The following is an 11,716-nucleotide window of genomic DNA, read 5'->3' as shown; positions in this document are numbered from 1 at the left end:
AGGTGGAAAAATACCAGACTGGCAGAACTTCCTATTCGGGGTAAATTTATTCCGAACATGTATTTATGGGTAAAGTAATTCACAATCAAAATTGATCAAAAGATAATAAACGTGTCACTTTATTCACTCGTCTAAATATCCACCACTAGCAAGTGAATGGTGTGAGTACTGTCTCCAGCATTTTCCAATATGACCCCGTTTTAACATTTGAAAATTAAGGCAACCCCAGACACCAACAAAATCAAAACAGTAATAAAGCAGCATATTTTTTGTTTCTTCTTCGTGCCCTTCCTACTGGGCATTTTGTCAATTTATATTAGGGGTTTTATATTATGCTTCTATCAAAGCATGCCTTGATTCCTTTAAAGGGGTAAGAAATGTTGGGATGATAATTCCTTCTGGTCCCCAGGGGTACTGTGAGAGCCTGCAACCAACACTCCGTAATACCAACGCAGCAAAAAATAAAACAGTTAAAATTCCCCACAAGGTTCCAGTTTGTGAAATGTACCTTTTAATTTAAATTCCTTTCTGCCCTCTCTTCCCCCATGGACAGTTAGCTTGTACTTTTAGATTTTTCACTAATGCCTCCATTTTGCTCTCCACTTCTTGTGGAATGTTTCTACTTGACACTACTCCTAGACAATGCACACAGGTCTGGAAGCTCACAGTGCTGTGAATCGTGGAAGAGAACTGCATCTCCGCACTTGCTTCAAATCTCCCTGTGATACTTGAGACTATATGTCTATTAAAGCGTTCAATGGAGACAGAGAAATATCTCTGCAATCATGTAGCAATCCTGGGGAAACCAAAATTTTGGTTAAGTTTTTATCAACGCACCAAGTTTTTTGGCGCTACTAACAATTTGCTCCTTCTTGTTTCTATATTTTTTAGGAAAGGGGGCTCCATTTGCTGTTTGTATGACTCCCATTAGTGTCGCTGAAAATTCCCTTTGTAAACAATAACGCCACAAGTGATCCGTCATAGCTGACACAGTCAGTTAGTTGATCAAGCTGCTGCTTCTGCCTCTGTACTTCTTCCTGTCGATTGTAGGGCTAGTAGTACTGATTGCTCTTGTGCTTCAGGTTTTACACTTCAGCGAGCATTCTGGAATGTTCCTTTTGATCGAGATAGGTGGCTTGTTAATGAAATACACATCGTCCATTTGCTTCAAAATACCACCCAATTCCTCTTCCAATGATGTTCTTGCAGTTTCACTACCCACAGTTCTCAATCGTTTTGTGTCTCTTCTAATCTGTGTCGGTGCCTGCAAGTCTCACAAGCCAGTCATAGCACTTCTGCTTGGCAGCACCAAGTGTTTTGACTTCTTGCTTCCACAGAATATACACTGCGCAGATCGCCTCTGACATCAAGTATTTTTGCGAGGGCTGCTGGGTCTTTTTGGTCAAATCTTGCCCAGTTTTGACTGCTCAGGTAACACTTGCAAGGCTTGGCCAACCAAATTTGATTGTGGCTACATCTCTATACACTTATCATCTGTAAATTCTTCTCTGGGTCATACATCATCCTGATTTGGATATTGCTGTTCCTTCATTGTCAATAGGTCAAAATTCTGGAATTCCCTAGTTAACAGCATTATGGGATGACAATGATTCAACAAGGTTGTCGACCACAGTCTTCCAGGGTAATTAGGGATGTGCAATAAATGCCAGCCTTGTCAGTGCCATTCCTGAAACTTAAAACAAAGAAGACTGAAGAGGGTCTTGGATTCTGAGTCTTTTCCTTTGATGTAAAAGCCATCTGTTTGAAGACTACCTTTAACAGACAGTGATGGCGTCAGAGGTTCAAACAAATGAAGAGCTTTATTAAGAAGATGTTAACATTACAGCCTGCAATGTGACACTGCCTATTTCCCCATGCAAATGGCCAAGATGACGTCATGTGATTGGTCTCTTAAACGTGCCCCAGTTCCATTGCAAGGCTGCTCATGAGGAAACACACGAGAAATGCCATGGATTCGTTTTTAGAAATATTTTTATTAGGGTATTTGCAAATTTTTATAATAATAACAATAACAGCGACATAAACATGGTACAATAAACATTTCCACCCCATCACAATCTTCACACATGCCAAACATAAAACAACAATCCGGCCCTCTCCCCCCCCCTTGGAATTCTGTTTCTGCTGACATTTTAATTTTCCCCGAGAAAGTCGACGAACGGCTGCCACCTCCGGGTGAACCCTAACTCTTACTGCAAACTTTATTTTCTCGAGACTGCGAAACCCAGCCATGTCACTAACCCAGGTCTCTACACTCGGGGGCTTCGAGTCCCTCCACATTAATAAGATCCGTCTCCGGGCTACCAGGGAGGCAAAGGCCAGGACGTCGGCCTCTTTCACTCCCTGAACTCCCGGCTCTTCCGACACTCCAAAGATCGCCACTTCCGGACTCGGCACCACCCGTGTTTTGAGTACCGTGGACATTGCCTTAGCGAAACCCTGCCAAAACCCTCTAAGCTTCGGGCATGCCCAAAACATGTGGACATGATTTGCCGGGCTTCCCGCACACCTCGCACACCTGTCCTCTATCCCAAAAAACTTGCTCATCCAGGCCACTGTCATGTGTGCCTGGTGGACTACCTTGAATTGTATCAGGCTAAGCCTAGCACATGATGAGGATGTAGTAACCCTGCTTAGGGCATCCGCCCACATCTGCCTCTATCTCTCTCCTTAGCTCGTCTTCCCACTTGCCTTTGAGATCCTCCACCGGAGTTTCCTCCGATTCCAAAAGTTCCTGGTAAATATCTGATACCTTCCCCTCTCCCACCTAGGTACTGGAGACTACTCTGTCCTGTATCCCCCGTGGCGGCAGCAGCGGGAAGGCCAGAACTGCCTTCTCAAGAAGTCTCGCACCTGCAGATACAAGCAGGGGAAGCTCCCATCTATAAATAGATACCCCATCCTCCTAATTTAGAGGCTGTTTAGCACAGGGCTAAATCGCTGGCTTTGAAAGGGGCTAGCAGCATGGTTCAATTCCCATAACAGCCTCCCCGAACAGGCGCCGGAATGTGGCGACTAGGGGCTTTTCACAGTAACTTCATTTGAAGCCTACTTGTGACAATAAGCGATTTTCATTTCATTTCATTTCATTCCTGCCCTTTGCCATCTCCGGAACTCACCATCCAGCCTACCCGGTACAAACCGATGATTATTATAAATCGGGGTCCAAACCGATGCTCCCTCCAGTCTCTTATACCTCCTCCACTGACCCCAGATTCTCTCAGCTGCCACCACCACCGGACTTGTGGGGTATCGGGCCGGTGAGAATGGAAGAGGAGCCATTATCAGCACTCCCAAACTTGTGTCTATACATGACGCCGCCTCCATCCGCTCCCACACCGACCCCTCCCCCATTACCCACTTCCTTATCATAGCCATAGTAATTGCAAAGGTTCATCAGTGCCAACCCACCCTCCCCCCGACTGCGCTCCAGCAACACTTTCTTCACTCGCGGGGTTTTACCTGCCCACACAAGCCCAAAATAACCTTATTCACCTGCTTGAAAAAGGCCCTCGGGCCGAAGATGGGGAGGCACTGAAAGACAAACAGAAATCTGGGGAGGACCGTCATTTTCACAGTCTGTACCCTCCCCGCCAGTGATAGTGGGAGCATATCCCATCTCTTAAAGTCCTCTTTCATTTGTTATACAAGCCAGGATAGGTTTAACTTGTGCAGTGCCTCCCATTCCCGGGCCACTTGGATTCCCAGATATCGAAAGCTCCTGCCTACCATTCTAAGCGGCAGCTCTCCCAGTCTCTTCTCCTGCCCTCTTGCCTGGATCGTAATCATATCGCTTTTCCCCATGTTCAATTTATACCCCGAAAAACTACCAAATTCCCCGAGGATCCGCATAACTTCCCCCATCCCTGATATATACAAGAGCAGGTCATCTGTGTAAAGCGAGACCCGGTGCTCCACTCATCCCCTCCCCGAACCAGCCCTTTCCAGTTCCTAGAGGCTCTTAACGCCATGGCCAATGGCTCTATGGCCAGAGCAAACAGTAGCGGGGAGAGGGGGCACCCTTGCCTCGTCCCTCGGTGTAGTTTAAAATACCCCGACCTCAAGCCGGTTTGTACGCACACTCGCAACAGGTGCCTGATAGAGCAACTGCATCCAGTCAATGGAGCCCTCACCAAACCCAAACCTTCCCAGCGCCTCCCACAGGTAATCCCATTCCACCTGATCAAAGGCCTTCTCCGCACCCATCACTACCACCACCTCCATCTCCCCTCCTGAGGGCATCATAATAACATTTAAAAGCCTTCAAACATTGGCCGTTAGTTGCCTGCCCTTTACAAATCCCATCTGGTCTTCCCCTATCACCCCCGGCACAAAATCCTCTATCCTTGTGGCCAGTATCTTAGCCAGCAGTTTGGCATCTACATTCAGTAGAGAAATTGGACTGGATGACCCGCATTGCTCCGGATCCTTCTCCCGCTTCAGGATCAATGTAATCGAGGCCTGCAACATTGTTGGGGGGAGGGCCCCTTCTCTCTTGCTTCATTAAATGTCCTTACCAGCAGTGGGCTCAATATCTCGGAAAACCTCTTATAGAATTCCACCGGGTAGCCGTCCGGCCCCGGGGCTTGCCAGACTGCATGCCCTCCAGCCCCTCAATTATTTCCTCAATTTCAATTGGGGCTCCCAGCCCTTCCACCAGATCCTCATCCACCCTCGGGAACCTCAACTCACCCAAAAACTGCCTCATCCCCTCCACCCCAGCTGGGAGTTCCGACTCATATAATTTGCTGTATAAGTCCTTAGACACCTCATTCACCCCCACTGGGTCCAGGACCGTAATCCCACCTCTACTCTTTACTCTCCCTATCTCCCTGGCCGCCTCCCTTTTTCTGAGCTGGTGTGCTAACATTCTGCTTTGCCTTTTCCCCATACTCATAAATCGCCCCCCTTGCCTTCCTCAGCTGTTCCACCACTCTCCCTGTAATCAACAGCCCAAATTCCACCTGTAATTTCCACCGCTCCCTCAGTAGTCCCACATCCAGGGCCTCCGAGTATCTCCTGTCCACTTGGAGTATCTCCTCACCTCACCTATCCCTCTCAGCCCGTTCCGCCTTTTCTCTGTGGGCCCACATCGAGATTAATTATCCTCTGACCACTGCCTTCAAAGCTTCCCAGACCGTTGCTGCAGAGACCTCCCCGTATCATTTGTTTCCAGTTAGTTTTGGATGGACATGTTCACCCGCCCACAGATCGCTTTGTCCGCTAACAACCCCACATTCAGCCTCCATAGCGGGCGCTAGCCTCTCTCCAAACTAACCCGTAGATCCACCCAATGTGGGGCATGATCCGAAACTGCGATTGCCGAGTACTCAGTATCCACCATCCCCCGTTATTAGCGCCCTGCTCAGAATAAAAAAGTCGATGCGAGAGTATACCTTGTGGACATGGGAGAAAAAAAGCAAACTCCTTCGCCCTTGGCCGTGCAAACCTCCATGGGTCTACTCCCCCCATCTGTTCCATAAACCCCTTCAATTCCTTTTGCCGCGACTGGCATCTTCCCTGTCCTGGATTTTAACCGGTCCAATTCCGGATCAATGACTGCATTAAAATCTCCTCCCATGATCACGTTGTGTGACTCTAAGTCTGGGATCTAACACGCGCCTCATAAATTCCACATTGTCCCAATTCGGAGAATATACGTTCATGAATACCACCCGCACCCCCTCCAGCTTCCCACTCACCATTATGTACCTACCCTCCTTGTCTGACACGATTCTCCCTGCCTCGAATGCCACTCGTTTATTGATCAAGATCAAGATACTTGGTGAACCCACCCCTTTCTTAATCTAGTCTGATCTATAGCCTTTAGGTGTGTCTCTTGTAACATTGCCACATCCGCCTTCAGCCCCCTCAAATGCGCAAACAAGCGAGCCCTCTTGACCGGCCCATTCGACCCTCTACCGTTCCGTGTAATCAGCCTGGTCGGGGGGGCTCTTCCCCCCCGCCCCCAGCCATCACCCTTTTTAGGCTAGCCTCCAGCTCGCGCACCCGGCCTCCTCAAGCCCCCCCTCGGGCATTCGTCGTCCCCGACCTCCCATTAGTCCCCTAGTAACTGTTCCTCCCCTGTCAGCAAAGCAGCTCCCCCGCCCCCTCCCCTCTTGGTAACAGCACCAGAAACCCAACCCCCCATAACAAGCTCCAGCTTAACACTTGCTCGCCCCCCACTGTGCTTCCGTGAGTCTGCTGACCAAGCTGACTTGATAGCTCCCACCAAACAGTCTGTCTCCCCGTTGTTCTCTCCCCTCTCCCCCCACTTGGACATACATACTCAAAGCATCACAATCCCCAGTGAACAAACATCAGAAAAAACAACCACCGAAAAAACAACCACAGAAACCACCCCCCTCCAACCAGCTCCCAGTAAGACAAAGTTAACTTTAGCCATCGAAACAGCCCCTTATTGCACATAACACTACTTATTCAGACCAGCACAAAAGTGATTTTCAGCAGATCACCACTACAATGCTCTCCAAGGATGCAGTGTCTTTAGTTCCCATCCAGTTTTTTTCCTTGATGAAAGTCAATACACCGTCTGGTGTTTCAAAGTAAAAATCCCCTTCCTCATATGTGACCCACAGACGGACTGGGTACAACAACCCGAACTTCACCCCCTTCTTAAAGAGGGCCGTTTTTGCCCGATTCAACCCAGCTCGCCTCTTGGCCAAATCCGCGCCCATGTCTTGACAAATGCGCAGCTCACAATTCTCCCACCTGCTGCTCCGTTCTTTCTTGGTCCACCGCAGAACGTGTTTCTTGTCCAGGAATCGGTGCAAACGTACCACCATTGCCCTCGACGGCTCGTTTGCTCAGGGCTTCTTCGCAAGGGCTCTGTGCACCTTATCCACTTCCAGGGGCCGAAGGAATGCCTCAGCCCCCATCAACTTCTCCAGCTTGTGCGTCACATAGGCCTTCGCATCCGATCCCTCACTGCCTTCAGGGAGGCCGCGATTCTCAGGTTCTGCCTCCTGGACCTGTTCTCCTGCTTCTCCTGCATTCTTTTCTGGTAGTCATTCAGTATCTCCACCTTGGTCTCCAGCACAGTTAGGTATTCCTCATGCTCGGACACCTTTTTCTCCACCTCCTGGATCACACATCTGGGGGTTTCTTGATTCTGCACCACCTAATCAATCAAAGCTTTGATCGGGTCCAGTGTGTCCTTCTTAAGCTTGGCCAAGCAATTTTCAAAAAACTTCACCAGCTGCCCCGTCGACCAGTGTGCCGTCTCCCCACGGCCCTGCTTCTCCGCCATGCTTTCCTGCGTTGCCAGCTCTGCCCGCGTCTTCCTTGTAGAACTTTGTCTTCTCACACGTCCACTTCTGGTCCAATTCTCCATACACTGGAGGAGGATTTCTCCACATTGTCTCACTCTTCACCGATTTATCCAATAAAATCTGGAAAAAACCAGGAGCAAAAGTCCGTCACAGGCGGGAGCCATCAAATGTGCGACCTAGTCGTCGGCATGGGTGTGCATGGAGGCGGCTTCATGTAAGGGTCAGCATGGGTGCGCAGGGAGGCGGCTTCATGTAAGGGTCGGCATGGGTGCGCAGGGAGGCGGCTTCATGTAAGGGCAACAGTTTGGGGGCGTTGGTAACGGCACCTCTGCCGTTCCCGCTGGCACGGTACTCCACCAGTCCCGTGGTGGTGGCAGCCCTGAGAGTTTGGGGCCAGTGGAGGTGGCATGTGGGAGCAGTGGGAGCATCGGTCTGGGCCCCAATCTGTGATAATCACCAGTCTGCCCCGGGGCGTATGGACGGGGGGGTTCCGGTTATGGCGGAGAGCGGGCATTGAGAGGATGGGGAATATGTTCATAGAGGGGGACTTTCCGAGTGTGAGAGCGTTGGAGGAAAAGTTTGGGTTGGCGAGGGGAAACAAATTCAGGTATCTGCAGGTGCGGGACTCCCTTCGTAAACGGGTCTTACCGCGAAGGGGGATTCAGGACAGGGTAGTTTCCAGAGGGTGGGTAGGAGAAGGGAGCCTCTCGGACATTTATAAGGAGCTTTTGGGGTCGGAGGAGACGCAGACCGAGGAGCTGAAGCGCAAGTGGGAGGAGGAGCTGGGAGGAGAGATAGAGGATGGTCTATGGGCGGACGCATTGAGTAGAGTCAACACGTCCGCAACATGTGCCAGGCTCAGCCTGATACAATTCAAGGTCGTTCATCGGGCTCACATGACAGTGGCCCGGATGAGTAGATTCTTTGGGGTGGAGGACAGGTATGCAAAATGTGTGGGGGACGGCGAACCATGTCCACATGTTTTGGACATTTCCAAAGCTTAGGGCATTTTGGCAGGGGTTTGCGGACGTCAAGTCCATGGTCTTAAAAACAAGGGTGGCTCTGAGTCCAGAGGTGGCGATTTTCGGGGTGTCAGAAGACCCGGGAATCCAGGAGGAGAAAGAGGCAGACGTTCTGGCCTTTGCTTCCCTGGTAGCCCAGAGACGGACACTATTAGCATGAAGGGACTCAAAGCCCCCGAAGTCGGAAACCTGGCTATTGGACATGGCTAGCTTTCTCTGTTTGGAGAAAATCAAGTTCGCCTTGAGAGGGTCACTGTTACGGCTCACCCGGAGGTGGCAACGTCGTCCGTGATGGTCTTAACAGGAGTCAGCGTAGTGATCTGAAGTTGACCCTTTGTCTGGTTCTCAACTGAGGTACTACTTTCCCCAATTAGGTCCATTAATATCAGGTTCTCGGGAAGGTCCGTGGCACAGCTTGATTTGGACTCTGTTGGTTCTGTCTCTGGCAGATTGGTTCTTGTTGCCAAAGGCTGATCTGTATGTCTCCTCCATACTATATATCATCTCGGGTTTGTTTATATTCATTTTCGGGATGTGGGCTTCGCTGGTTAGGCCAGCATTTATTGCCCATCAATAGTTGCCCTTCAGAAGGTGGTGGTGAGTTGCCTCCTTGAACCGCTGCGGTTCTTGAGGTGTAGGTACACCCACTGTGCTGTTCCAGGATTCTGACCCAACGACAGTGAAGGAACGGCGATATATTTCCAAGTCAGGATGGTAAGTTACTTGGAGGGGAACCTCCAGATGGTGGGCCTCCCAGGGATCTGCTGCTCTTGTCCTTCCAGATGGCAGTGGTTGTGGGTTTGGAAGGTGCTGTCTAAGGAACCTTGGTGAGTTACTGCAGTGCATCTTGGAGATGGTACACACGACTGCCACTGTCGGTGGCGGAGGGTTTGAATGTTTATGGAAGAGAGAGCAATCAAGGGGGCTGCTTTGTCCTGGATGGTGTTGAGCTTCTTGAGTGTTGTTGGAGCTGCACTCATCCAGACAAGTGGAGAGTCTTTGATTACACTCCTGACTTGTGCCTTGTAGATGGTGGACAGGGGTCAGGAGGTGAGTTACTCACCGTAGGATTCCTAGCCTTTGACCTGCCCTGGTAGCCACAGTATTAATATGGCTAGTCCAGTTCAATTTCTGATCAATGTTAACCCCAAAGATGTTGATTGTGGGGATTCAGCGATGGTAATGCCATTGAATATCAAGGGGTGGTGGTTAGATCCTCTCTTGTAGGGGATGGTCATTGCCTGGCACTTGTGTGGTGCGAATGTAACTTGCCAGTTGTCAGCCTAAGCCTGGGTATTGTCCAGGTCTTGCTGCATTTGGACATGGACTGCTTCATTATATGAGGAGTCGCGAAAGGTGCTGAACATTGTGCAGTCATTTGCAAACATCCCCACTTCTGACCTTATGATGGAAGGGAGGTCATTGGTGAAGCAGCTGAAGATGGTTGGGCTTAAGACACTACCCTGAGGAAAGATGTGGAAGACTGGTCCTGTCTGTGCTAAATTGGTGGTAGGTGTCCGCTTTTCACTTTCCAGAACTTCTTGACCCTGTGGAAAACACGATGTTCTGCTTTGTTCTCTCACTGTATTACCCAATCCTGCTGCTTTGTCTCGACAATTTCTTTTGTCCTGGGTGGTTTTAGCAAATCGACTGCTATGCATAGTAGACATTTAACCATAAGCAATGCCAGAGAAACCTGGATTGTTGAGTTCACGTGAGCAGAAATTGCTTTTAAAAAGTATTTTTACTGGAATTTTAAAACTTAAAATCAAAATTTACATAACACATAAATTAATAAAACACAAAAAAAGAACAACCACATCAACAACACATATATCACAGGTTGTCACCGTGTCTGTGACCATAGTCTTCATAATCACGTTTCCTTATTTACAATGGTGTACATAGTTACAAATAGAACATTTTATTTACGTTTATGGTGATGGGAAAAGTCATGTCAAACTGTTAATTTTAGAGGATGAGTAGGATGTTTTGCATCCCCGGTTCTTTACGTGTAGGAGGGGCCTGTGCCCCCCCCTAGGCGTAGGGCCTACCTCTCAGTCTTTCCATTGTGATGTGCGTGTGTTTCCCTTCTCCCCACTGGTTCTCCGCTCCCCTCCCCACCCCCGTGCTCTCCCCACCCTCAAAGGTTTAGAAAATGAATCCATAGGATCCCTACAGTGCAGAAGGAGGCCATTCGGTGCATTAACTGTGCACTGACCCTCCGAAAGAGCACTCTACGTGGTCCCATTTGCCCGTCCTATTCCCAAAACCCCACGCATTGATCATGGTCAATCCATGTAACGTGCACGTCTTTGGACTCTAAGGGGCAATTTAGCGTGGCCAATCCACCTAACCTGCACATCTTTGGTCTGTGGGAGAAAAGGGGAACACCCGGAGGAAATCTATGCAGAAAGGGGAAGAATGTGCAAACTCCACACAGTCACCCAAGGTCAGATGCGAACCTGGGTCCCTGAGGCAGCGGTGCTAAACATTGTGCCATAGTTCTGCCCCTTGTTCTTGTTCTCTGGTTACCTTCAACGAATATTTCATTGTCTGTACAAAACGTTCTGCCAGCCCATTTGTGATTGGGTGATGAGGCGTGGAATTTTGTTCTCCTTCAGGTCGTGTACAAACTCTTGTAAAATTAACTGCGGTCCATTATCGATCACAAGTTGTTCAGGGTAGCCACATCTGCTGAAGATTTCACCCAATCTCTCAACTGTTTTCTCTGTTCTTAAAAAATATTTTATTCTGGCATTTTCATAAAAACAAACCAAAGCAGAATAAAAATCATACCATATTATAAATAACGAGCACCCACTTCACCCTCCCCCCCCCCCCCCACGCCCCATCATTTTAACCTCCTTACCCTCCTATCTGCCCCCCCTTTGCTGACCCTCAATCCTCCTTAAATAAGTCAATGAACGTCTACCACCTCCGAGTGAACCATCAACTGACCTCCTCAGGACAAACTTGACCTTCTCCAGCCACAGGAATTCTGCCTGGTCACTTACCCACCCCCACATTCGGTGGCTCCGAGTCCCTCCATCCAAGCAAGATCCGTCTCCAGGCTATCAGGGAGTCAAAGGCCAAGACATCAGCCTCTCTCGCCCCCTGGACTCCCAGGTCTTCCGACACCCCGAATATCACTACCTCTGAACTCGGGGCCACCATCACCCCCAGCACCTTGGACATTACCGATCCACAAACCGCTGCCAGATCCCCTTTAGTTTGGGATGTGCCCAAAACATGCGGATGTGATTCACAGCCTCCGCGCGCACCGCCTATACCTATCCTCTACCCCCTCAAACAACCTACTTTTCCGTGATATCGTCATATGTGCTCTATGAATTTAGCACTGCTGGCTCACTACGCTGA

This window comes from Scyliorhinus torazame, chromosome 5 (genome assembly GCF_047496885.1).
Source record: "Scyliorhinus torazame isolate Kashiwa2021f chromosome 5, sScyTor2.1, whole genome shotgun sequence".
Classification (NCBI taxonomy): Eukaryota; Metazoa; Chordata; class Chondrichthyes; order Carcharhiniformes; family Scyliorhinidae; genus Scyliorhinus; species Scyliorhinus torazame.
Note: the sequence above shows the minus strand (reverse complement) of the source record.